The sequence below is a fragment of the Schistocerca cancellata genome, chromosome 1, assembly GCF_023864275.1.
Source record: "Schistocerca cancellata isolate TAMUIC-IGC-003103 chromosome 1, iqSchCanc2.1, whole genome shotgun sequence".
Classification (NCBI taxonomy): domain Eukaryota; kingdom Metazoa; phylum Arthropoda; class Insecta; order Orthoptera; family Acrididae; genus Schistocerca; species Schistocerca cancellata.
The window spans coordinates 973,668,028-973,694,423 of NC_064626.1; positions in this window are offsets into that span (position 1 = coordinate 973,668,028).

The following is a 26,396-nucleotide window of genomic DNA, read 5'->3' on the forward strand; positions in this document are numbered from 1 at the left end:
AACTCGCACTCATAATTTGTGCTTGTGTAATCTAAATATTGTAGCCACTATGAATACTTTAACTGAACTTTGAAATTAAAGCAGTGAAATGGAATACAATTACTTTAATGCTGGCGTTTGAATTTCAACGACACTCGGGTTCATTCCGGAAAAGGAAGGGTCCCTGCTTGGTAATGCAATTGGGACAATGAGCAACAAATGTTCATGCTAAGTTGCTGTAATTATAGTTACGAAAATGGAACAGTTTGAAAAGCTGAGGTCTGCCACACAGTTCTAAAACTTTACGTGATTCCAGTCTTCCTTGTTGGTTGATTGAAGGTTTGAAGCCGTCGATCGAGGAGGTGGCGACAGTCACTCATTGTCGGCCGTCGCTGTTGCAGTAGCTGGATGTTGGCGCGCCTTCTTCTCGACACGGTCACCAGGCGAAACGAGCTCTTGATGTGCGCCAGCTAATGCTTCCCGTCCGCGACACCGTGTCAGAAACTATCATAGCAATTCGACCGCAATTACATGCCGCCAAAACCCGAAAGCGCGGCAATTCGCGGGAGCGTCACCCAACACACCTGCTCCACTGCCCTCCTCCAGCCAGACTCTCCCTCTGCTCTGCCCGCACTCCACGCAGCAGAGTTTACACTACAAAAGATCCTAAACACTTTGGTCCTCCACATGACCTATCGATGTAAGCGTTCGAGAGCATAGTTATCCCTAGGCAAGACCCAGCGTAAAAATACAAATAATATTTACAAAACAAACCAATTGTACATCGACATAAATGCATAAATATATATATGTACAAATAGTAAAACAATTACAATATATAAAGACACATAAATGTCATACCTTGAGGTAACAAAACACGGAAAAAAATTATAGTACAATAGATGGAAATAGGAGGATATGCATTTCCGGCGTTACACGTGCCCCACATTGTCTGAGGATGTTCGTGTAACGTAAACAGAATCATAAAATGTCCCAAAAAGGAAAAAAAAACTGCGGAAATGCTTGTGCTCAAAACATCGAGAAAATTTAGCATTATGCTAATTAACCACAAACCAATTTTTACACCATAATAATTGATTGGAGACACTCCTAATCTTATTCCACTGTGTTATCTTACACAAAAGAAAACAGGTCGACAACATATTAAAATTCATAGAAACATGGAAAACGGTTTAGCTATTCTAAAATCGTCAAATTTCCCAACAGAATCAAGAAATGGAATACTATTTACAAAATTAATCAGAATACATGGTCATAAAAAACAGGTATATAAAAATACGCAAATTAATAATTAATTACATAGAATCCACATTTCATATAAACTTTTCATAATTAATACTCTCACCATGAGAGTCCACTTAACGCTAAACAAAAAATAATATACAGCAGATCGACAAAAACATAAAAATTGACAGCAGAATTCTTTCACATCAGCTGTCCGGGAACAAAAACAACTCCGCCTTCCGTACCGCAAGTACAAAGAATACCGACAGCGGCTCCGCCTCGCCAGTATTGTTGCGCCCCTCTGTGAGGCATGCTTGATCTCACTCGCCCTTGTAACGGCATTTCCAGAACGTCCGTTTCACTGAATTCTTTCGGAAAAACTCACTCCCGAGTAATCTCAAGGAGTCCATTAACACTATCACAGTGAATAACTCGACACTGTCCATCATCACACGCATGTACTAGCCTGAAACTTAAAACAGCGTCTAAGTACATCGGCAATGACTAGTAAATCACACATTCATGAAATCTTACAGCTAGTTACAAAATTATAGTTACATTCCTTAATCTACTGTGACTCAGCTGAAAACTTAAACTAGCAGCTTAGATTTTTCAATTGATTTATAATGACTCTCTCTTAAATCATTTAGTAAAAATTAATTACTTATTAATTACAACTTCTTTAATGTCCTCTTGGTCAGGCAAAAGCATGGCAATCTAGAAAATCGTTTAAATCTTACACTCTATATTTACATACTGTACAAATTACCCATTCTGTGGTATTAATCAATCCTAGGTTGGTACAATTTCAAGTCTGCAATGTTCTGTATACCTAATAGTTTTCCAGAGCTTGGATACTCTAAGCAATAAGCATTTGTGTGAGGTATACCAATGACTTTTATGGTCCATTACAAACAAACTTAAATTTAGAGATTTCATTGTCTATCTCGCTCGATTTCTCATGAGCTTTTACAAGTACTAAGTCTCCGATTGCAAGCTTAGCAAAACGCGCTTTAGCGTCATGACGACGTATGCGAGCATCGGCTTTTAGCTACATTACTTCTCGCAAACGATCCTTTTTCACACCTACACTAATGTCAATCCGTGGAGGGAATTTGATTACCTCTTCCACTAAACTTTTACTTCTATCATCCAACAGGATTACCTCTGGAGAAAATCCCGTAGATTCATGTCTTAAGGTGTTCATAATTCTCTCAAATACTGCTACATATTTGCCCCATGCCCTATGGTTGTGATGGCAATAGCTATGGCAAAGTCGGCCTAGCTCGCTCAGGCCTCGTCTTTGTTCGTGTGTTACGTTTGACACACCATCTACAATAGTTTCCAATTCACTTTCTACACTATTGTCAATGCCGAGATTCCTCACGTTACAGTAGTTCACATTTGTACCTATGTCAATAGCATCCGGCCAGTTAACAATGCGTATAGTGCATGGGGGCTTTATTAAATAAATTTTATAATTATGCAAATAATTTTTTTTTTTTTACTGTCTGTCCGGTTACGCAAGTCTCGTAAACGGCGGGCCCTGACTAGTTTTTGTACGCAATCTGACTGCATGGAACAACAACAAGAATGAAATGAAAATTTTCGTTAATACAATTAATTAATTACGTCCCCAGCAACTATAAAATCTACAAAGCCAACATAGCACAAGTGTAGCTGTTCTGTGTGTGGAAGTATGACTCAACATACACATCTGGCACGGTTCTTCTTCAACAAGACAAGAAATTTTAAATACCATTAATACTGACGTGATAAAAGAAAATTAGAAATACTATAATTGTGCAAGAAAACCAAAATTACACTCTAATACAAGAACACACGCCAGATGCTTTGTTGACTGAACCTGTAATGACACAATTTTCAGGACACTCAAATAATAAAACAACATAATACTTATTACCTTCATATATATTGACGAAAAGCACTCAGATCATTACAATATCTCCATTGGAATAACATCTGCTATCTCTCCCATCAAATAACTGCATAAAACATGGGACAACACTCTCCACTACCACATCTCACTCTGACTTCACGACAAGCAGTGTCCACCACAACTTCTCGGCAAGCACTGCCTGCCGCTACCTCTCAATAATCACTGCCAGTGGAGGCGGCGGAACAATACTCTCAGGCGCGATCTCTAGCGCTGTGGCTCAGTGTAGCCACCTTTCACATGCCCTTCCTCCACGGGCTAGAATTTGATGGTATTTTTGCCAGCATTGGTGGTGAAAATACCACCAAATTCGTCAAAAAAAAATACAAACAAAAATAAAAGATAATATTAATACGTAAATATCATATAACTAGATAAAATTTTGGCTTTGCACTGACCTTACAATAGCCTAATATATAAAATACAGTAATGAATACAAATTCTTTCATACATATAACTTTACATAATAGTTTACACAAATATCATGTGGTTAAACAATTCAATCGATAGCGTCAGCAATGACGAATATGAGCAGGTAAGAGTCTTATAACTTTTCACAAACAGTAATACACAAAAAATCAGTTTATACAAATATTCACATAAAATGCTTTCATAACAAGTAGTTGACAGTTCCAGCAGTAGCACCCAGCATTGTGGAACAGGTGCAGACTCCAACAGGTGACATCATTTCAGTAGAAGGAGTTCATCAGTGGCACCCAGCAATGTCGAGTAGGTGCAGACTCCATCAGGTGACATCATTTCAGTAGAAGCAGTTCATCAGTGGCACCCAGCATTGTGGAATAGGTGCAGACTCCAACAGGTGACATCATTTCAGTAGAAGCAGTCCATCAATGGCACCCAGCAATGTTGAGTAGGTGCAGACACCATCAGGTGACATCATTTCAGTAGAAGCAGTCCATCAGCGGCACCCGCAATGTGGAACAGGTGCAGACTCCAACAGGTGACATCATTTCAGTAGAAGCAGTCCATCAGTGGCACCCAGCAATGTTGAGTAGGTGCAAACAGCAACAGGTGACATCATTTCAGTAGAAGCAGTCCATCAGTGGTACCCAGCAATGATGAGCAGGTGCAGACTCCAACATGTGACATCATTTCAGTAGAAGCAGTCCATCAGTGGTACCCAGCAATGATGAGCAGGTGCAGACTCCAACAGGTGACATCATTTCAGTAGAAGCAGTCCATCAATGGCACCCAGCAATGTTGAGTAGGTGCAGACAGCAGTCCATAATATTCACTATCACTAATCACACTGTTCATCAGTTTATAAGCAGAAAGTAAACATGTCCTATTGGCACCAATCATGTAGAAAAAGTACAAGTAACAGTCCATAATATTTACTATCACTGCTCACACTGTTCATCAGCAGAAATTAAACATGTCCTAGTGGCACCAATCATGTAGAAAAATTACAAGTAACAGTCCATAATATTTACTATCACTGATCACACAGTTCATCAGCAGAAATTAAACATGTCCTAGTGGCACCAATCATGTTGAAAAAGTACAAGTAACAGTCCATAATATTTACTATCACTGATCACACAGTTCATCAGCAGAAATTAAACATTTCTAAGTGTCACACATCATGTTGAAAAGTGCAGGTAACAGTTCATAATATTCACCATCACTAATCAGACAGTTCAAGCATGAACAATAGTTTGAATGCACATACAAATGCTTTTACAATGCTCTTACACTAAACATACAAATCATAACAAACACACAAATGATATCAGATAATTGTCATATTGCTATTACAAATACACAAACATCAGTAAACCTATAATATTTATGGGTGTCAGTGCAAGCCACTACAAACAAAAAAAAAATAATATTGAGGAGACAGGTGGGTAGGATTAGGAAAGGAAAACACACCAAACGCACTCACTCATCTTTCATCCATATTAAGTACTACTGTGTAATTGAATAGTGTTAACTGTTTAAATGCAATTCTGTCAAAATTTCATGTTCATCATGTGTATCAAGTAATAGTGGCAGCAATGTATAACAGTCAATAATAGTTAAGTCAACGTCATAGTCATCATGTCAAGACCAATTTTGCCATGCCAGATCAAAATGTACGGTTGCTGAACAACTGTCAGTGTGCCAAGATATGCAACTTCCTCTCTTCAAAAAAAAAGTACATACTGCTTAGTGATTTAACAAAGTGTGTGTAGACAATCTTCCTTCCATTTTAGTGTTCTAGTCTGCTATCCTCATCCTCCTTGTTCCATATAGACCAACACAAAAAAAATATATGCACCTCACTTATTTTACCTCTTATACACCAAAACTCCCATCAACTTCATATAATCTCAATACCTCAATAATACCTCTTCAATACGTCGATACATATAAACCTTATTGCCAGTTTCATTTCACTTCCATAACAACTCTTTCCTCTAGTCAGTTTCCTCGAGCAAGTACAGATAAAATCCTAATGCAAACCTCCACATCCCATACATTCCGAAGACACACTGTCAACACACAACCTCTGTGTAATCCATCTGACCAAAATCTTCTACTCATTATGAATTATAAGCAAAGAATGCATACATGACCTCTAACAGACTTAATTCGAATAACTCTCAGTAATTAAGTACGATTACGGAGTGTGAATGATCCTAATATTTCACAGTGTGTACACCACTTCAAGAATTATGGCAAATAGAAGCAAACATGTGGAGTATTTCTTGTGTCAAGTGTCACTTCCTATTTCAATTGCTCACGAAAAATGCAGTGTAATAACTGTGTTGGTATGTCATGTCGTTAGCTTCCTTTCTATTAGCACAAATTTATACAGATTCCATAAAACCTCCAGCTCATGTGACTTCTATGACGTTTCTTGTACTAAAGTCGCTCGTCGAATTACTGCAGTTCATTTTCTTATGTTAAAATATAAAGCACTGAGCGTAAGCAAAACAAGCAATAGCGAGTAAATATACCAGTAGTGAACAGAATGTCAACAAGTGGATGCAGCACAATTCTTACAACGAGGCTCTGCCAAGCGAACAATCTGTAACTAATACCATAGTGTAACCTAAACTCTATGTTCATACACAGTACAACAGCATTTCTATATACCAAATTAAAGAGTAGTTGTGACAACAAACAGAAATGTATAAATATGCAATCCATACGCATAGCAGCAAACATATCTTACGTAATAAACAGGTCATCAGCATCGTATCACCGTAAGCAAATAAATGTTCATATGTAATCTTAATAAATAAACATGAAGGCGCAAGCAGATAAATCACAAAGTATAACTTACATACCTAACCACATCAGCACTATTAATCAGGTGACAATTATAATTTAAATAAATAAGCACAGCAGGCACATAATTAAAAAATATGACATCAGTGAAAAAGCAGTGCAGTCAAGCGATGCATAATATACACAAGTTACAACCCAGTTCATTAATAATCATTGTCAAAATCAGTTAACGTACGCAAGCACGTCGCTTCACAAGTACATTCATAGAACATGATATGAGTACAAAGTATGAATCACGTAATCGCGAGCAGCAAATTATGTCTAAAGTACGTACCTAAGTGGAAATATGTTACCTGAAAAATAAACTCAATTAATAGTTACCTTTTTTAGTTTATTAGTTTCTTCTCGGAAATTACATTCTTCCTGAAAATTTCTCGATAGCAAGTCGTCTTAACGTCGGAGACACACAGAATTTACCTGAAGTTCTTAAATATCTTATAGAACCGTATCCTGAAAAATACTGAATGTTAATACATAATTCATCAAGTCATTATAGCTTTATACTGATTTTATTCGGAGAAAGACTGTGTATTTGTTTACGGCTGTCAGTGCATTCGCACTGAGCGCTCGATCAGCTGTAGGCGCGTGACGTAGGTAGTGATTGTTTGCGGTCAATGACTGCCTTGTGCGGCGCGCAGACTTGACTTGCTTAGAGTATATGCCGCCGCCAAAACACAGCGCGGTGTCCTTGTACTCTCTGCGTGTTTACAAGTACCTGTTAGTCTCTCAAAAATATGTCATTCCACAAAAATTTTAACGTTTGATATATGATGTATTCCCTTAGAGCGTCGTGATTTAAGAGTTTCTACTTCAACAGTATTATCATGAATAATTTTGCGAGTTCTATATGGACCGTTATAAACCAGAAAAAATTTGCGACACAAGCCTTTTCCTTTGTGAGACAAACGATGAGACTTAATTAACACCTTCTGACCAACTGACAAGATTTTTAAACGACCAGGACGCTTAGCTGATTTCTCTCTTCTAGCAGCCGCAGATGCAATATTTTGTAGAGCCAGATTCACAACTTCAGAATGCCGCAGTTTCCGTTAAGGCGGAAAAGGAACGATTTCAGAAATGCGATTTGTCGGTGCTTTATTTTTTAATATCAGTATAGGTGGTAAAGAAGTTGAGTCATTAGGAAGTTCATTCAGAATGTTTTGAAAAATATGAAGATACTGATCCCACGTTCTGTGATTCTGATGACAATAAAGACGACACAATTTATTGATTTCCTTCATCCATCTCTCTGAAGCGTTAGATTGAGGGTGAAAAAGTGAAATGAAAATTGGTTTAATCTTATGACGCCGTAGAGTACGAAGTCAAATTTTAGAACGAAACTGTGATCCATTATCTGATATAACCTTATCAACATGACCCACTTCTTTAAGAAAATGTTTGATGAAAGCGTTAGATACTGAACGAGCTGTTGCTTTGCGTAACGGTGTAAAACACACATATTTTGATGTCAACTCCACTGCTACGAAAATGTACGCAAAACCATTAGTAGAACGAACCACCGGACCGAACAAATCAACTGCAGCCATGTCCTTTAATTTCGCTGGAATGATAGGAAACAACGGTGCTCTGTGAGAAACTGTTGGCGGCTTAGCCTTTTGACATAATTTGCATTTGGCAAGAACAAATCGAATACGTTTTTCCATATTATTGAAGTAGCAATTTTCTCGTAATTTATGAAAGCATTTTCTGGGACCAAAGTGTGCATAAGTGAAATGCGTATACCAAATCAGCTTATTAACCCACTCATCAGGAATACAAACTAACCAAACAGAGTTGTCGACCGATTTTCGTTTAAAAAGAATGTCATTGCGAACTAAATAATGCTGTCTAATCGCTACGCTTTCCTTTTTCCTCCACTTCTCCTTAATGTCCTTCCAGATTGGATCCTTATTTTGCTCCTTAGCGATGTCCTGGAGCGAAGACGAAATAAAGTTCTCAAACGCAACACCTTGAATATACATCAAACAATAATTGTTTTCCTTGCAGTCCTCTTCAGCACTTTGTTTCAAACCCATAGGTGCACGTGATAAAGCATCGGCAACAATATTTGAAGAACCCTGTATGTAAACAATACTAAAATCAAACTCCTGTAGGTACAACGCCCATTGTGACAATCTGCCGTGAGTTAATTTTGTTGACATAAGAAATTCCAGAGCTCGATGATCGGTGTAAACCTTAGTATGTCTGCCAAACAAAAATGTGCGAAATTTTGTAAAAGCCCAAACAACCGCGAAAGTTTCAAGTTCCGTAATCGAATAATTCTTTTCTGATTTAGAGAGAACACGACTTCCAAATGCAATAGTTTTCTGGACTACAACGCCGTCATCTTCTATCTCTTGAAATAAATGTGCACCTAGGCCTTTGTATGATGAGTCCGTCGCCAAACAAAAATCTTTAGATAAATCCGGGTGTGAAAGAAGTGGGGCAGCAACTACAGCATCTCGAAGTTGTTCAAATTCTGATTGAGCTTCCTCATCCCAACACCAATTAGATTTCTTTCCAGATAGTTCACATAAACGAGGCGTGGCCAAATCGTCCAATTTAACAAAGCGTCTAAGAAAATTACAGACACCAAGAAAACTACGAACATCACGTTTTGTAGTAGGAACAGCATAATTACGAATAGCGTCTAATTTTTCTGGATCAGGAAGAATACCTTCTGTAGAAATAATGTGACCGTAATGCCAACTCTTGCAAAAATACGTAATAATGAATCCAAAATTTTGTTGTGCTCACTCCAAGAATTTTTAGCAATAAGAATGTCGTCAACATATGAAGTAATGTTGTCACGAAGATAAACAGGTAAAATTTCATTTAAGCTACGAATGAATGCTGCTGAAGATACAGTAAGTCCAAACGGTAATTTCCGAAATCACTTTTAGGTAAAATAGTCATATCAGGTTATTGTTTACTTACTCTCTAGATAGATTGATAGTTGAAGAGTTGTTTTGACAGATGCAAAGAATAGTGAAAGAGTAGGCAGCGGTGCAGAAAACTAAAAGAGAAATAGCACCACTACAGCTCGAGGCCCTATGCTCGCTACGGCACATATTCACTTAGAGTAGTGAATCCCCTGAGGACTTTAATAGCTGCACATAGTTTTCAGTTTGTGACTTAGTGGCAATTTTAGCGGAAGTGCGTACGTAAATTGATCTAACCATGCACATGGATGTATGTCATTCTTCGAGTTGCGGAAGATCTTAAATTTCCGAACAGTCAAAAAGTGTTTATAGTCAAAGTTTTCGCCTCGTGGCGACAAAGACCTACCGCGTCTGTCCCAGTCCGAATGTCGATTATTGTAAAGTTCGCGCGCCTGGCGCTCTCTTGTCGCATCCCGTAAATGAAACAAATTATTTTCTTCAAAGCCCTCTGCTATCTGTGATTCTAGGTTTCTTCTGCTGTCTTTTCCTACGATTTCGCCTTCAATTTGTTTGACTTGCTTTTTTAATGCCTCAAATTCCCTTTTCACGCGTTCATTAAATTTTCCCTGATTTTCAACATGTTTATTTATATTCTGGTACTCTTCGGTTTCTGCAAATGGTAATGGAGCTGTATCATCAGAATCTCTGTCCCCATTCAGACTAAGATTTGTCAATTTGTCTGAAATCTCCTCAACTCTTTCCGATAAATCACCTATTTGTTCTTTCTGTTTATTTACGTCTTCCGTAAGTGTCGCGACTCGCGTTTCGGTATTGTCACCTTTAGTAGTTAACTGTTCACACTGTTGCGTTAAGTTATTTATTCTGTCAATTGGTACAGATTCCTCGATTCTCTCAAATATTTCTTTCTTATCGTGTGCACGTTGTAAATTTAACTCTGAAAATTTCTGTACTATAACGCGATCTTTTTCCTCCTGTTCTCTATCCTGTTCCCTTTGTCTAATCTCTACTGCAATTAATCTATTATTGTGAGAATTCAAAATCGGTTGTACTTCTTCTCTGATTTCTTTCTTTAATTCATCTTTCATATTATTGAAACATGTCCCTATTCGTGAGTCTAACCGTGTTTCCAAAGTTCCAATCTCTGTTTTTAATTCAGATCACAAAGTTCCCATCTGTGATCCCAAATGTAATATAGCATCCATCAACTGCTCCATGTTAGCCGGTTCAAAATTCTTTTCGCCCCTAACATTTCCCGCAAAACTAACTTCCTTCTGCATAGCCATAAAGCTATCTGTGTTCGATACTATTTCAGAATCTTCTATCGTTAATCTCGTATTCTGTGAATTTTCTGAATGAGAAAAATTTTGAAATGGTTCCGGACTATTTTCCCGACTTATTACATTGTTTTCCACTTCATTATTCATCACACTGTTCTCCTGTGTTGGCGAGTTCGCCATGTTAACAATTTCGTCATTCTCACTATTCATCATTTTTGCCTTTTTCATTGATCGCGTAATCATTTGCAAAACATACAAAACTCGTCACTGTACGAAAATTACACACAATGCCTCCTTATGTCCAACAATACCAGTCATTCGAAATGTTTCACTCAAACACGATTGACGAACAATTGAAATAATTGCACAAAAGCGTCAAACGCGTATACAAGACAACAAATCAAATTCTAAAAAAAAAGAAAATACCATTAGAAGAATGACAATTACCAAATCTACACATGCAAAATAGACTACAATTACTAAACTACAAATTACTACAACAATGCTACGATCTACTATTTTTACAATCAGAAGATTCCAAGGGACGATCCGAAGCAGCGGTCGCCACGTGCATGGGGGCTTTATTAAATAAATTTTATAATTATGCAAATAATTTTTTTTTACTGTCTGTCCGGTTACGCAAGTCTCGTAAACGGCTGGCCCTGACTAGTTTTTGTACGCAATCTGACTGCATGGAACAACAACAAGAATGAAATGAAAATTTTCGTTAATACAATTAATTAATTAAGTCCCCAGCAACTATAAAATCTACGAAGCCAACATAGCACAAGTGTAGCTGTTCTGTGTGTGGAAGTATGACTCAACATACACATCCGGCACGGTTCTTCTTCAACAAGACAAGAATTTTTAAATACCAATTATACTGACGTGATAAAAGAAAATTAGAAATACTATAATTGTGCAAGAAAACCAAAATTACACTCTAATACAAGAACACACGCCAGATGCTTTGTTGACTGAACCTGTAATGACACACTTTTCAGGACACTCAAATAATAAAACAACATAATACTTATTACCTTCATATATATTGACGAAAAGCACTCAGATCATTACAATATCTCCATTGGAATAACATCTGCTATCTCTCCCATCAAATAACTGCATAAAACATGGGACAACACTCTCCACTACCACATCTCACTCTGACTTCACGACAAGCAGTGTTCACCACAACTTCTCGGCAAGCACTGCTTGCCGCTACCTCTCAATAATCACTGCCAGTGGAGGCGGCGGAACAATACTCTCAGGCGCGATCTCTGGCGCTGTGGCTCAGTGTAGCCACCTTTCAATAGGCTGGTATTGCCTATGCACACCATCTCCTGCCTCGTCAAAACTAACTACTAATTTTTTCTCTTGGAATGTAAAAGTCAAAGTTTTGCTTTCGCAATTAATCACTGCACGGTACTTTAATAGCCAATCTAACCCGATAATTACTTCCGTAGTTAAGTCTGGCACGACGACAAACTCTTGTTCAAATCGGGACCCACATCTCTCGAAGTTGACAAAAATCTGTTTTGACTGGTTTACTGGCATTCCCAGTAGCACCGATAATTTTCACTCCTGTTACTGGCATAACTACGATACCAGGTCTGTCTTTCAGTAACTGAAATATTTTCCCAAATACAGCACTCAGTTCTGCACCGGTGTCAATCAACACGTTGAGTTGTAGGTCGTGTCTATGAACAGACACTACTATCTGTCTACACTTATCCTTGACTGTTTCTTTATTTTCCCACAATAAATCCTCATTTATATCCAGGTCATTCCACAAAAAACCATCCGGCTTTGATCCTAAATCCGGCTTATCTGGCGGCTTTTTCAGCCTCTGTTCACATACAGTTTTAATTTCAACACGTTTTTCCTGAGGCTTAGTCTGTAGCTTCGCCTCCAATACCGAAACCTTTTCCTGTAACTCGTCAACTAGTGAGTGTTGCGTTTCTATCAATTCACTAATTGTCACCTTCGTTGATTCCTCTTTGGCCAGATTGATCTCATCCACCAATCTACCTGGAGGAATGTGCCCAGTAGTCTCTGCAATTATTTCCTCTGGATCTGCGCAACCCACACTGCAATCGTCCGATCGTATAACGTGAGCTCTAACCTCATACACGCCGTAATCTACGTGCTTTTCTACCAATCGTGTCCGGCTATCACTAAAGTTTTCGCAATCTTTCTCCTTAACACTCTCGCAATGTTTAAACTGGAGTTTTGCGTCGGGTGGGTCGGCTACTTCTACCACTATAACTTTCGGTAAGATCTTCCGGTTACGGCCAGAACTTTCCGTTACTATTTCAACATCCAACTCCTGCGGGACGCAACACGACGAATCTTGCTCGTGCTCCCCATTAACATCAACTATTTCTGGTAAAGTCTGTCGGTTAGGGCCAGAACTTTCTATCACTTCACAAACACTATCTTCCTGCGGGACGAGACGCGGCAAATCCTGCCCGCGCTCCCCATAAACACTTCTCCCGTACAGGCCCCTATAATCTCTTAGTTCGTCGTATAAGCGACCGAACTGCCTTAACCAGACCTCATCCCTCTCTGCATCCCCTTGCTCGATGACGGACGTGTTATCCGACACCTGATCTTTTCTCAACAATAGCGAATCATTCTTAAACTCAATCTCCAGTTCCGCTGTGGGTGTTACAGCTGCCACTTTATAATCGATTTCCGGAACACTACCTAAATTGTTCTCAGTGACAGTGAATGTATTTTCTACTGCCGTGTCTACAGCTGATCTACTACTCGTGGGCGCACTCCTTTCTCCTAACACTGGCACACTCTCCCGCCGTTGATTATTCCAAACGGAATTTTCATAACGACGACACTTGGGTGTTCTCCTGTTATTGGGCGACCAAAATTTCTCCACGCCCGGTCGGCCCCTCTCCGGCGCGGCTAATGGTTTCCCTGTCTCGTCCCAGCAGATCCGCTCCCCGGAAACTGCTGAGGTGGCTGATCACACCCTCTGGCGTTATTACTATTTTGCGAAGCCCGTATCACGTCAGTATGATAATGGTTTCCGTCATTCCTGTTATTATTTCCATTGTACCGATTGTTATTACGGTCCGAACCATTATTGTTATTGCTGCCATGGTTGCGGTATGCCTTATTACCATGGCTACTGTTGTTGTGGTTGTTGTGGTACTCGTTGTTGTTACCACGGCCTCCATCACTGTCGCGATTATTGCGCCAATTGTCCTCGTCCTCAACTCTTTCCAGGAAATCATTGATTGTCCCGTAATTGCTTCCTACGTAGCGTTTTGTATCATCTGGAAGCTTCTTGTAGAGTTCCCAGGCTATTTCGGATTCCGTGCGGCGATCACGCAAATATCCCAACTTGCGGATCCAGACCTCACAAAACTCCTTCGTCAAGCCACGCGAATTCGCATCGAAAGGCCTCGGTACGACAAATTCGCGCCAGACACTTTGTTGTTTTTGCTCTGACTAGTATTCAGCCAGAAACAAATTTTTAAACTCGTCAAAAGCCAGGTTCGTAATGTTGAGGTTTAGACCCGAACGCTTGGCATCACCAGCCAACACGTCAATAGCCGCATTAATTTTTCTCTCATTAGACCATGATCTGGGTAAAACTTTTTGACAATTTTTAATGAAATCCGTCGCGTGTATACCGCCTTTTTTCAAGGGGTAGAACCGGTCCTCTTTCGTCAACAATTCCGAACTATGTGCACAGTTTGGCACATAGCTCTGTTCTTCGTCAAGTTTCTTTTCTAATTCCGAAACTCTCGTAATTACTTGGAAAGTGGTTGTCGCAAGCGTTTCCACTTCCCTCTTTTTCTCTCCGCAGGCATTAGCCTGCTTCCTCATTTTGGTATCTACTTCGGATACTAAAGCCTTTAAAGTTCCCACCTTCTTTTGATCCTCTTTTTTCACTAATTGAATTTGTTCCGTCACCTTATTCTCGATGATCGGAGCAACTGCTTCTCCTACACTTTTCTCGATTCTGCTAATTTCGGAATAAAAATGAGTATTTATACTCGCAATTTCCGCCTGAACTCCTATCATTTCCTATTTAAGATTACCGATTTCAGTATTAATCATAACAATATCAACTTTCATTTTATCAACTTTTGTGTTAACAACTCCAACATTGTTGTTAACAACATTAATAGCTTTGTTCTGATTGTCTAGTTTCCGTTCAATATTTTCAGACTGAGCTTCTTGCTTGGCAGCCTGAGCTTCAATTTCTGCCGATTGGCTCTTTATTTCGTTAATCAAAACATTCAATAAATCAGTTAAATTCCCGGAAACTACCGGTTTTACTTCCGTAGCGGCTTCCTCTTTAATTGTCCCCCCCATATTCGTCATCAAAGGGTTCAGATTTGATTATCACTTCCGATTCCGAAACATTTTCTTAAGTTTGGAATTCCATTTCTGCTCTTTGTTGCGTTTCGGCGGTCGCGTCGTTCATGCTAGCCGCCTGCCCCTGAACAATAGGTTCCGCGGTGCGCGTTTACCACTGTTCGACCGATTGTTCCGTATCCAAGTCTACCAAATTTTGGTAATTGTTGCCTTCACTCATTTTAATAATTTTCAATATAAATGCCAAATCTCAAATCTAATTAGGATTCCTCCCACTACTTAATCCCGCTGACGTAACGACCTGTTTGTAACCAGTACTTTGTTACGAAATTTGCACAATGCAAAATTCGTGTCCAGAACAACCTCAAATCTGAAGATTGTCCTGTAACCAGGTCGCCACGTGTAACCTCCCCCTCACTTATCGACCTTAATGACAGTGAAAAATTAAACCGCGTGTACCTAATGGAAATTTGGGAAAAGCAATCGTCACCGAGGTTAATTTGTCGGTAAAGAGGGAGGAAAGGGTTACATCTAAATGAAAGGAAAAATGCTAATGAAACTGGTGGAAATTAATTTTGAAAAGGGGTAAAGTTAATAAAGAAAGTAAATTTGCGGCCGTTACGTTAACAATTAATTAGCGGTAATTAGATATTTGAGATTTGGGGAAAATTACGGTTGCCAGTCCTATGGAAAATTACTACAGTAACTAAAAAGGAAGGTTATTGCACATATAATTAGCACTAGAAGCGTTCAACTGAGGGTTGACACGTGTAGTGTTAAAACTGAAAGTTTGTCAGAAGTAATAAATTTCGCTACACTCTGACTTAATTTAGCAAAAGAATTAATAAAACCGGAAAACTGAAAGTTAATTTAGTGACTGAAATTAATAGTGAGCTTTGTTTCTGAAGCACTACGAAATTCAATAAAATAAGGTTAGTCTTGGGCTACCTCTACAATCATTTCAAAAGCTACTTGAATCCACGCAATTTAGAAATAAGAGATTTAACTTTGAAGTTGAATTTAATGATTCTGAACAATTAACAATAGTAAAACTTAGTACGTACCAAGCTGAGCTGTAGTCACAGGTAAGCTAAAACATGGTAACAAAACTCGCACTCATAATTTGTGCTTGTGTAATCTAAATATTGTAGCCACTATGAATACTTTAACTGAGCTTTGAAATTAAAGCAGTGAAATGGAATACAATTACTTTAATGCTGGCGTTTGAATTTCAACGACACTCGGGTTCATTCCGGAAAAGGAAGGGTCCCTGCTTGGTAATGCAATTGGGACAATGAGCAGCAGATGTTCATGCTAAGTTGCTGTAATTATAGTTACGAAAATGGAACAGTTTGAAAAGCTGAGGTCTGCCATACAGTTCTAAAACTTTACGTGCTTCCAGTCCACCTTGTTGGTTGATTGAAGGTTTGAAGCCGTCGATCAAGGAGGTGGCGACAGTCACTCATTGTCGGCCGTCGCTGTTGCAGAAGCTGGATGTTGGCGCGCCTTCTTCTCGACACGGTCACCAGGCGAAACGAGCTTTTTATGTGCGCCAGCTAATGCTTCCCGTCCGTGACACCGTGTCAGAAACTATCATAGCAATTCGACCGCAATTACATGCCGCCAAACCCCGAAAGCGCGGCAATTCGCGGGAGCGTCACCCAACGCACCTGCTCCACTGCCCTCCTTCAGCCAGACTCTCCCTCTGCTTTGCCCGCACTCCACGCGGCAGAGTTTACACTACCAAAGATCCTAAACACTTTGGTCCTCCACAGGACCTATCGATGTAATCGTTCGAGAGCATAGTTTTCCCTAGGCAAGACCCAGCGTAAAAATACAAATAATATTTACAAAACAAACCAATTGTACATCGACATAAATGCATATATATATATATATATATATATATATATATATATATATATATATATATATATATATATATATATATATATATATATACACAAATAGTAAAACAATTGCAATATATAGACACATAAATGTCATATCTTGAGGTAACAAAATACGGAAAAAAATTATAGTACAATAGATGGAAATAGGAGGATATGCATTTCCGGCGTTACAATTTTCACTCAGCATAGCAGTGTCATCAGCGAATCTTGTCTTAAATATCCTTCCACCTTGAATTTTAATCCCGCTCTTGAAACTTTTCTTTATTCTCTCGTTCTTTCTGCAATGTACAGGCTGAACAGTATGGGCGAAAAACTGGGCCTTTTGCCTTATCTCTTTTTAATCCGAGCACATTGTTCCTCTTCCACACTTACTGTTCCCTGTTTGCTCTTGTACGTACTCTATATTACCCGCCTTTCTCTACAGCGTACCCCTATTTTTCTCAGAATTTCGAACATCTTGCACCATCTGACTTTGTCGAACGCTTTTTCGAGTTGGACAATTTCTATGAACGGGTCTTAATATTTCTTCAGTCGTGCTTCCATTATCAAAGGCAGCTTCAGAATTGCCTTTCACTTGGATTTATCTTACCTAAAGCCAAAATAATCGTCATCTAAGACGTGCTCAATTTTTTTTCCATTTTTCTGTACATTATTCTTGTCAGCAAGTTGGATGCATGAACTGTTAAGCTCACTGTGCGATAATTCTCGTACCTGTCTCCTCTTGTTTTGTATCCCGCCTCGTAGGCGGCCCGTAGGTCTGCTCCGGTAAACTGAAGGGTAGGACGAATGTAGGAAGCGAATAGGAACAGGAAAAGGTGAAGTACTGCGGTACTGCGTATAAGTAAAATGCTTTTACTGGTGTATGAACATATACAACTGATAATACTTAACTTTGCGTACAGATGAGCACGTAGATGCGAAGCCGTACAGGTATCAACGCTAAGAGCTACTAGTAGTTGGACAAACTATCACTGAAGTAACAAAGTCTGTAATGGCTAGCCCCCTATGAAGTAGAGACATTGTTGCTAGATCGTCTTCTCGGAATCAAATGGGCTGAATCTGGAGCGGAGCTCGTAGAACTGCACAGCGTCAGCTTGAGGGCGCTGTCGTCGGTGTCGGTGTGGTGCCAACCTAAGAACTTGCACATATGCCGTGGCATCGTAGCTATCGATACCACATCTTGTATTCTCTGGAATTGTGTGGATGATATTTCTTCGAAAGGCCGCTGGTATATCGCCAGACTCATAAATTCAGAGCTGGTTTACCTGAGAGTGTGTTATAGATCATTTGAGCCTTTGAGAATGGCGTAAACAATAGAGCGTAAGACAGTATAAAACTAATCAATACAGTGGTCAAGACTAAAATCAGTTTTTGTGTGGATTACAAAACATGGCTGCGGCATCTCACTAGACATTTATGCATTTTGCTCCTATTTGCAAATTGTATCACAAATACAGTTAGTAGTATGAAATTAAAAATTACAAGGTCACGCCTGACGTGGCAGGTTTACCGGAAGAACGGCAAAATTGTGGTAAGCGTTTAATATTTTTCCTTTCAGTATTTTGTGGTTGTTCCCAGCGAGAAAAAGTTAGTAGTTAGAAATTATATGTAAATAACTAAGTCCCCTCTTTCTCAAATAATGAATAAAGTAAGGGTATTCGTGCGTCGTGAGCTATCCTTCCTTTTCACTCCCACTCCTTTGTGAAGTAGGTGGTTCTTCCCAGACAGTTTGTGATGTGTGTACCGAGTTTGGTTGAAATCGGTCCAGCGGTTTTAGGAGGAGATTTGAAACACACAAATCTACATTTTTGTAAAATGTATGGATGAACCATTTTGTATGTTGCGTGCCACATTTTTCATCAAATAATTAATTAAGCATTATGTTTCATTAATGCTTTATTTTATAAACAACTTTCTACAATTAGCGAAATTTGCACAGAAAATATTGCAGAAGAGTAATTTAACGAGGGAGAAGGTAGCTGTGACAGCTTTCGATGTTATACCAGGGCTGTAGGATAACCTCAGTTCGGTTCTGTGTTTGTGTGTGGAGCGCTCTGCACTTCATTTGCTGGTTTATTTCACTGTAGATGGTTAGCCTTTTGAAAATATTTACCGTTAAAAATTCTTCTTGTGGTTTTTGTCGAGGTGTTAGGTTTTCATTTGGGTCTCCTATGTACGCTGGAACACGCTTACGATCACAAAACAGTTTCTCTGCAGATTTTGAGCACCCCAATTAATCTGTACGGACATGTGAAGTATAATCAAAGTACAACTTTACCATGGGAATCGAAAGGGAACTAATGATTGCGAGTACGTGTGTCAGAGCAGCGGCGACTTCGCAGACGTGAGATCACAGCGCCATCTGGCAATGCATGGCTGTCACAAATGTGGCGGCGTACTGCAACAGCAGAGAGAATGACAGCCACGGCGTAACACAGAGGGGCGCTCGCGCCGACAGGAGGCAGCGGGGCTGTTCGCCCGCGCGTCACGCGATATTGTTGCCGCAGTGTTCGGCCGGGCTGGCCTGTTGCGCTGGCTGTGACGCAGGAGCTAGCTGGCTAGCTGTGCACGTCCCATCCCTTGGCCTCCCCACCGTCCCATGCCGTCTGCAGGGGTGACAGGCAAGCAGGGCGCGTCGCTACTGAAGAGGAGCACCTGCAGGGCCGGAACGCAGGCAGCGGACTGCCGCTAACATCTGCTCCGGTTCACCGCCGCTTCTCGACTTTATTTCTTTCCTCTGCAATGTCTTACTGTAAAAATCGTGTCCTTGTCATTGTGGTAATAATATTACGCTCCCTATGGCTCGGGTGCCCTCTTTTGCTAATAGTGGAATTGATAGGAAGAGCAAAATGGCTAAGCAGGACCTGCTAGAGGACAAATGGAAAGATTTAGAAGCATATATCACTAGCGGAATGATAAATCCCGCCTACATTAATATTTGAGACCTTTGGAGAAAAGAGAATCACCTGCATGAATAACAAGAGCTCAGATGAAAACCAGTACTAAGCAAAGAAGGTGAAGCTGAAAGGTGTAAGGAGTATATACAGGATCTATACAAGGGAGATATATTTGAGAACATTATTATTGAAATATAACAGTACGTAGAAGGAGATAGGAGGTAAGACACTGAGTGGAGAATTTGACAGAGCACTGAATGACCTAAGTGGGAACAAGGCACCGGTAGTGTCCAACATTCCGCAAGAACCAGTGATAGCCTAGGAAGAGCCAGCCATGACAAAACTCTTAAATGTGATATGCAACAAGAATGAGACAGGTGAAGTACTCTCAGACGTCAAGAAGAACATAGAAACTCCAATTCCAAAGAAGGTAAGTGCTGAAAGGTCTGAATATTACCGAGTTTACAGTTTAATAAGTCATGTTTGCAAAACACTGACACGAATTCCTTACAGAAGAATGGAGAAATTGGAAGAAGACAACCTCAGGGAAGATCAGTTTGGATTACGAAGAAGTGTAGGAACACGCGAGACAATAACGATCCTACGACTTCTCGTAGACGATAGCTTGGAATGGTAAACCTACGTTTATAGTATTTTCACAATACTCACTAGAAAACTCTCTTTCCAATTCTGAGGGTAGCAGCGGTAAAAGTGCGGGGAGCTAAAGGCTATTATTATTCAATCTCTACATTCATTGAGCAAATATTTAAAAAAAATTGATGTAGGAATTAAGGTCCAGGGAAAAAAATAAAAACTTTGAGTTTTGCCGATGACACTGTAATTCTGTCAGAGACGGCAAAGGTCGAAGAAGCGCAGTTGGATGGAATGGACAGTGTCCTGAAAGAAGATAAAGGATGAACATTAACAAAGACAAAACAAGGATAATGGAACGTAGTCAAATTCAATAAGGACATACTAAGAGTATCAGTTTAGGAAACGAAACACTGAAAGTAGTAGATAAATTTTGCTAATTGGGCAGTAAAATAACAGATGATGGCCGAAACAGAGAGGATATGAAATGTAGACTCACAATGGCCAGGAAGGAATTTCTGAAGAAAAGAAATTTGTTAAAATCGAATATAGATTTAAATGTCTGGAAATCTTTCTGAAGGTATTTGTCTGGAGTGTAACCACGTATCAAACTGAAACATGGACGATGAACAGTCTAGATAAAAAGAGGTTATAAAATTTTGTAATGTGGTGCTACAGAAGAATGCTGAATACTAATCTTCAAGTAACTAATGAGAAGTTATTGTAAATAACTGGGGAGAAAAGAAAGTGGTGGCACTGTCCGACTAGAGGAAGGGATCGGTTAGTAGGACTCATTCGGAGACATCAAGGGATCACCAATTTAGTACTGGAGGGATGCATGGGGGATAAAAACCGTAGCGGGAGACCAATAGATGAAAACAGTAAACTGATTCAGAAGGATGCAGGTTGCAGTAGTTAATCGGAGATGAAGACGCTTACACAGGGCAGGGTAGCATTGAGAGCTGCATCAAACCAGTCTTCGGACTGTAGACCACAAGAACAACAGAATTCCGGTTGCCCTTCTTGCGTTCACACTCAGCAACGCGTACATACAAAACAGAAAGTCTCGAGAGGGAGCGAACGGTCTATTTAACATTTGTAGGCCTAAGAAACGAGCATGGCACAGTGCTTTAAATTATGGAGAGCGTGAGAAATAATAGTTCAAGGACCTTTCTTTACTTTTTTGCTTTTGATCTATCGGTCTTCTGACAGGTTTGATACGGCCTCCACGAATTCCACTCCTGTGCCAACCTTTTCACCTTAGAGTAACAGTTACAACCTATGTCGGCAATTATTTGTTGGACATATGCCAATGTCTGTCTTCACCTACAGTTTCTATCCACTACAGTTCGCTCTAGTGCCCTGAAAGTTATTTCCTCATGTCTGTCCGCCCTTCTTGTCAATGTTTTCCATATATTCCTTTCCTTTCCGATTCTGCGGAGAACCTCCTCATTTATTTTCTTTTCAGTTCTGTACCAGCACATCTCAAATTCAACAATTCGCTTCTTTCCATGTTTTCCCTTGGTCCATGTCTCACTACCATGCAATGCTGTGCTCCAAACGTACATTCTCAGAAATGTATTCCTCAAACTATGACCAATGATCGATATTATTATACTTCTCTAGGCCAGGAATGCCCTCTTTGCCAGTGATAGTCCGCTTTTTATGTCTTCCCTGCTCCGTCCGTCACGGGTTATTTTGCTACCTATGCAGCAGAATTCCTTAGCGTTATGTACTTCGTGATCACTTTTAGTTTCTCCCTGTTCTCATTTCTGCTACTTCTCATTACATCCATCTTTCTTCGGTTTACTTTCAGTCCATATTCTGAATCCGTTAGACTGTTCATCCCATTCAGCAGGTCCTATAATTTTTGTTCACATTGACTGACGATAGCAATGTCGTCAGTGAATATCATCTCTGATATCATTTCACTTTGAATTTTAATCACAGTCTTGAACCTTCTTTTTATTTCCCTCATTCCTTCTTCGATGTATAGATCGAACAGTAGATACGAAGGCTACTTACCTGTCTTACAGCCTTTTTGATCTGAACACTCGCGTTCTCGGTCTTCCACTCTTATTGTTCCCTCTTGGCTCTTGTACATATTGTATCCGTCTTTCCCTGTAATTTACCCCTGTTTTTCTCAGGATTTCTAACTTCATGCACCTGTTGACACTATCGGACCCTTTTTCCGGCTCGACAGATCCTAGGAACCTGTCTCGATTTTCCTTTAGTGTCACTTACTTCATCAGCTGCTGCCTCTACCTTTCCTAAAGCCAAACTGATCGTCATGTAACAGATCCTCATTTCTTTTTCCATTCTTCTATATATCGTTGTTGCCTGCAACTTGGATGCATGAGATGTTAAGTTTATTGTGCGATAATTTTCGCACTTGTCGGCTCTTGCCATCTTCGAAATTGTGTGGATGACATTTTTCCGAAAGTCTGACGGTAATTCTGAATTCTCAAACATGCTATACGCCAATGTGAATAGTCGTATTTTAACAAACTGCCAGTTAGCTTCTCTCTTCGTTCTTCGCCCGACGTTTGACGATTTTTCTGACGTTTCACCGGGACGAATGGCTGGCATTGTCAAAGCTTCCCCTTCCATTGGTGCAGGTGGACTAGAGTCGAGCTAGCGGCCGCAGATTATATGTACCTGGCATGCAAACGTTCAAGGGCTTCTCCGTGGTCATTTTCGGTGCGGTCCTCTTCTTACTACCTGCAACGGTCGTTCGCTTCAGGGTCCATTCTCCTTGATGCTTTCTTCTTTCTCGCTAAAGCTATTGTCATGATTTTGTATTTCTATAGCTTCTCTGAACAAGCTGGTGTGATAGTTCGTCTCTACAGTCAGAACTTCCTCGTCGACGAATTTTACTGTGTGGTCGGTCTCACACAGCGCATGTTCGCCACGGCCGATTTCTCTGTCTGCCCCAACCTTCAATGTCGCTTGCGTTCCGTCATCTTGGTGTTGAGTGATCACCCAGTCATTCCAACATAAACTGTTCCGCATGTGCATAGTATGCGGTGTATTCCCGACATTGCAAGTTGGTCCCTTTTCTTCTTTGCCGATCTGAGACCTCATTGAACTTCTTTGTCAGTTTATAAAGACTTCTCGCTTCGTTTGCGCGATATACGGCCGACTTTATCCTTCATTCTGGGAATGTATGGTAGAAAGGCCCTTTTTCCGATGTGTCTCTTCGCCGTGTCTTTGACTCTACTAAACTTCCTATATAACTGGTGGAGTAACCAAACCATCTCAAAACTCTTCCCGGTAATGCATCTCGCGTCTGAGAATCAACGGCTCACATACTCGTTTTGCTACCGTTACGAGAGTATGCAAAAAGGTGGGAATTTAAGGAAATGGGACCTGGATAAACTGAAAGAACCAGAGGTTGTAGAGAGTTTCAGGGAGAGCATAAGGGAACAATTGACAGGAATGGGGGAAAGAAATACAGTAGAAGAAGAATGGGTAGCTCTGAGGGATGAAGTAGTGAAGGCAGCAGAGGATCAAGTAGGTAAAAAGACGAGGGCTAATAGAAATCCTTGGGTAACAGAAGAAATATTGAATTTAATTGATGAAAGGAGAAAATATAAAAATGCAGTAAATGAAGCAGGCAAAAAGGAATACAAACGTCTCAAAAATGATATCGACAGGAAGTGCAAAATGGCTAAGCAGGGATGGCTAGAGGACAAATGTAAGGATGTAGAGCCTTGTCTCACTAGGGGTAAGATAGATACTGCCTACAGGAAAATTAAAGAGACCTTTGGAGAGAAGAGAACCACTTGTATGAATATCAAGAGCTCAGATGGCAACCCAGTTCTAAGCAAAGAAGGGAAGGCAGAAAGGTGGAAGGAGTATATAGAGGGTTTATACAAGGGCGATGTACTTGAGGACAATATTATGGAAATGGAAGAGGATGTAGATGAAGACGAAATGGGAGATAAGATACTGCGTGAAGAGTTTGACAGAGCACTGAAAGACCTGAGTCGAAACAAGGCCCCGGGAGTAGACAACATTCCATTTGAACTACTGATGGCCTCGGGAGAGCCAGTCATGACAAAACTCTACCATCTGGTGAGCACGATGTATGAGACAGGCGAAATACCCTCAGACTTCAAGAAGAATATAATAATTCCAATCCCAAAGAAAGCAGGTGTTGACAGATATGAAAATTACCGAACTATCAGTTTAATAAGTCACAGCTGCAAAATACTAACACGAATTCTTTACAGACGAATGGAGAAACTGGTAGAAGCCGACCTCGGGGAAGATCAGTTTGGATTCCGTAGAAATGTTGGAACACGTGAGGCAATACTGACCTTACGTCTAATCTTAGAAGAAAGATTAAGGAAAGGCAAACCTATGTTTCTAGCATTTGTAGACTTAGAGAAAGCTTTTGACAATGTTAACTGGAATACTCTCTTTCAAATTCTTAAGGTGGCAGGGGTAAAATACAGGGATCGAAAGGCTATTTACAGTTTGTACAGAAATCAGATGGCAGTTATAAGAGTCGAGGGGCATGAAAGGGAAGCAGTGGTTGGGAAAGGAGTAAGACAGGGTTGTAGCCTCTCCCCGATGTTATTCAATCTGTATATTGAGCAAGCAGTAAAGGAAACAAAAGAAAAATTCGGAGTAGGTATTAAAATTCATGGAGAAGAAGTAAAAACTTTGAGGTTCGCCGATGACATTGTAATTCTGTCAGAGACAGCAAAGGACTTGGAAGAGCAGTTGAACGTAATGGACAGTGTCTTGAAAGGAGGATATAAGATGAACATCAACAAAAGTAAAACGAGGATAATGGAGTGTAGTAAAATTAAGTCGGGTGATGCTGAGGGAACTAGATTAGGAAATGAGACACTTAAAGTAGTAAAGGAGTTTTGCTATTTAGGGAGTAAAATAACCGATGATGGTCGAAGTAGAGAGGATATAAAATGTAGACTGGCAATGGCAAGGAAAGCGTTTCTCAAGAAGAGGAATTTGTTAACATCGAGTATAGATTTAAGTGTCAGGAAGTCGTTTCTGAAAGTATTTGTATGGAGTGTAGCCATGTATGGAAGTGAAACGTGGACGATAACTAGTTTGGACAAGAAGAGAATAGAACCTTTCGAAATGTGGTGCTACAGAAGAATGCTGAAGATAAGGTGGGTAGATCACGTAACTAATGAGGAGGTATTGAATATGATTGGGGAGAAGAGAAGTTTGTGGCACAACTTGACTAGAAGAAGGGATCGGTTGGTAGGACATGTTTTGAGGCATCAAGGGATCACAAATTTAGCATTGGAGGGCAGTGTGGAGGGTAAAAATCGTAGAGGGAGACCAAGAGATGAATACACTAAGCACATTCAGAAGGATGTAGGTTGCAGTAGATACTGAGAGATGAAGAAGCTTGCACAGGATAGAGTAGCATGGAGAGCTGCATCAAACCAGTCTCAGGACTGAAGACCACAACAACAACAACGAGAGTATTAGTCATGCCTCTTTTCTGGCTCTGGTGGTGATTTGGTAGTTTGTGAAGGCATCGGTCCGTGCGTGTCGGTTTTCGAAACAGACTGTGTCACAGGGTCTCACCATCCCTTGTGAGCAGCACTTCTGGAAAGGGCAGCTGTTTGATGCCTTGTAACCTACGGTGTGGTAGAGATACGACGATGACACCTTCTTTGAGTGGAGTCATGATGAGGAACAGCTCTGTGACTTCCTAAGACACTTGAACAGCCTTCATGCCAACGTCAAATTTATCATGGAAGCAGAAAAAGACAAACAGTTACCCTTTCTAGATGTGCTGGTCACGAGGGATGGTGAAAACCTGGGACATAACGTGTTCTAAAAGCGACACACACGGACCGATATCAGTACAAACTGCCGAATCACCACCTGAGCCAGGAAAGAGGCTTGATTAGTAAGCTAGTAATGCGAGAAAGACGAATATGTAAGTCGCTGCACCTCAAGGTTCTGAGGAACGATAGGTACTCCACCAGAAGAGAGGA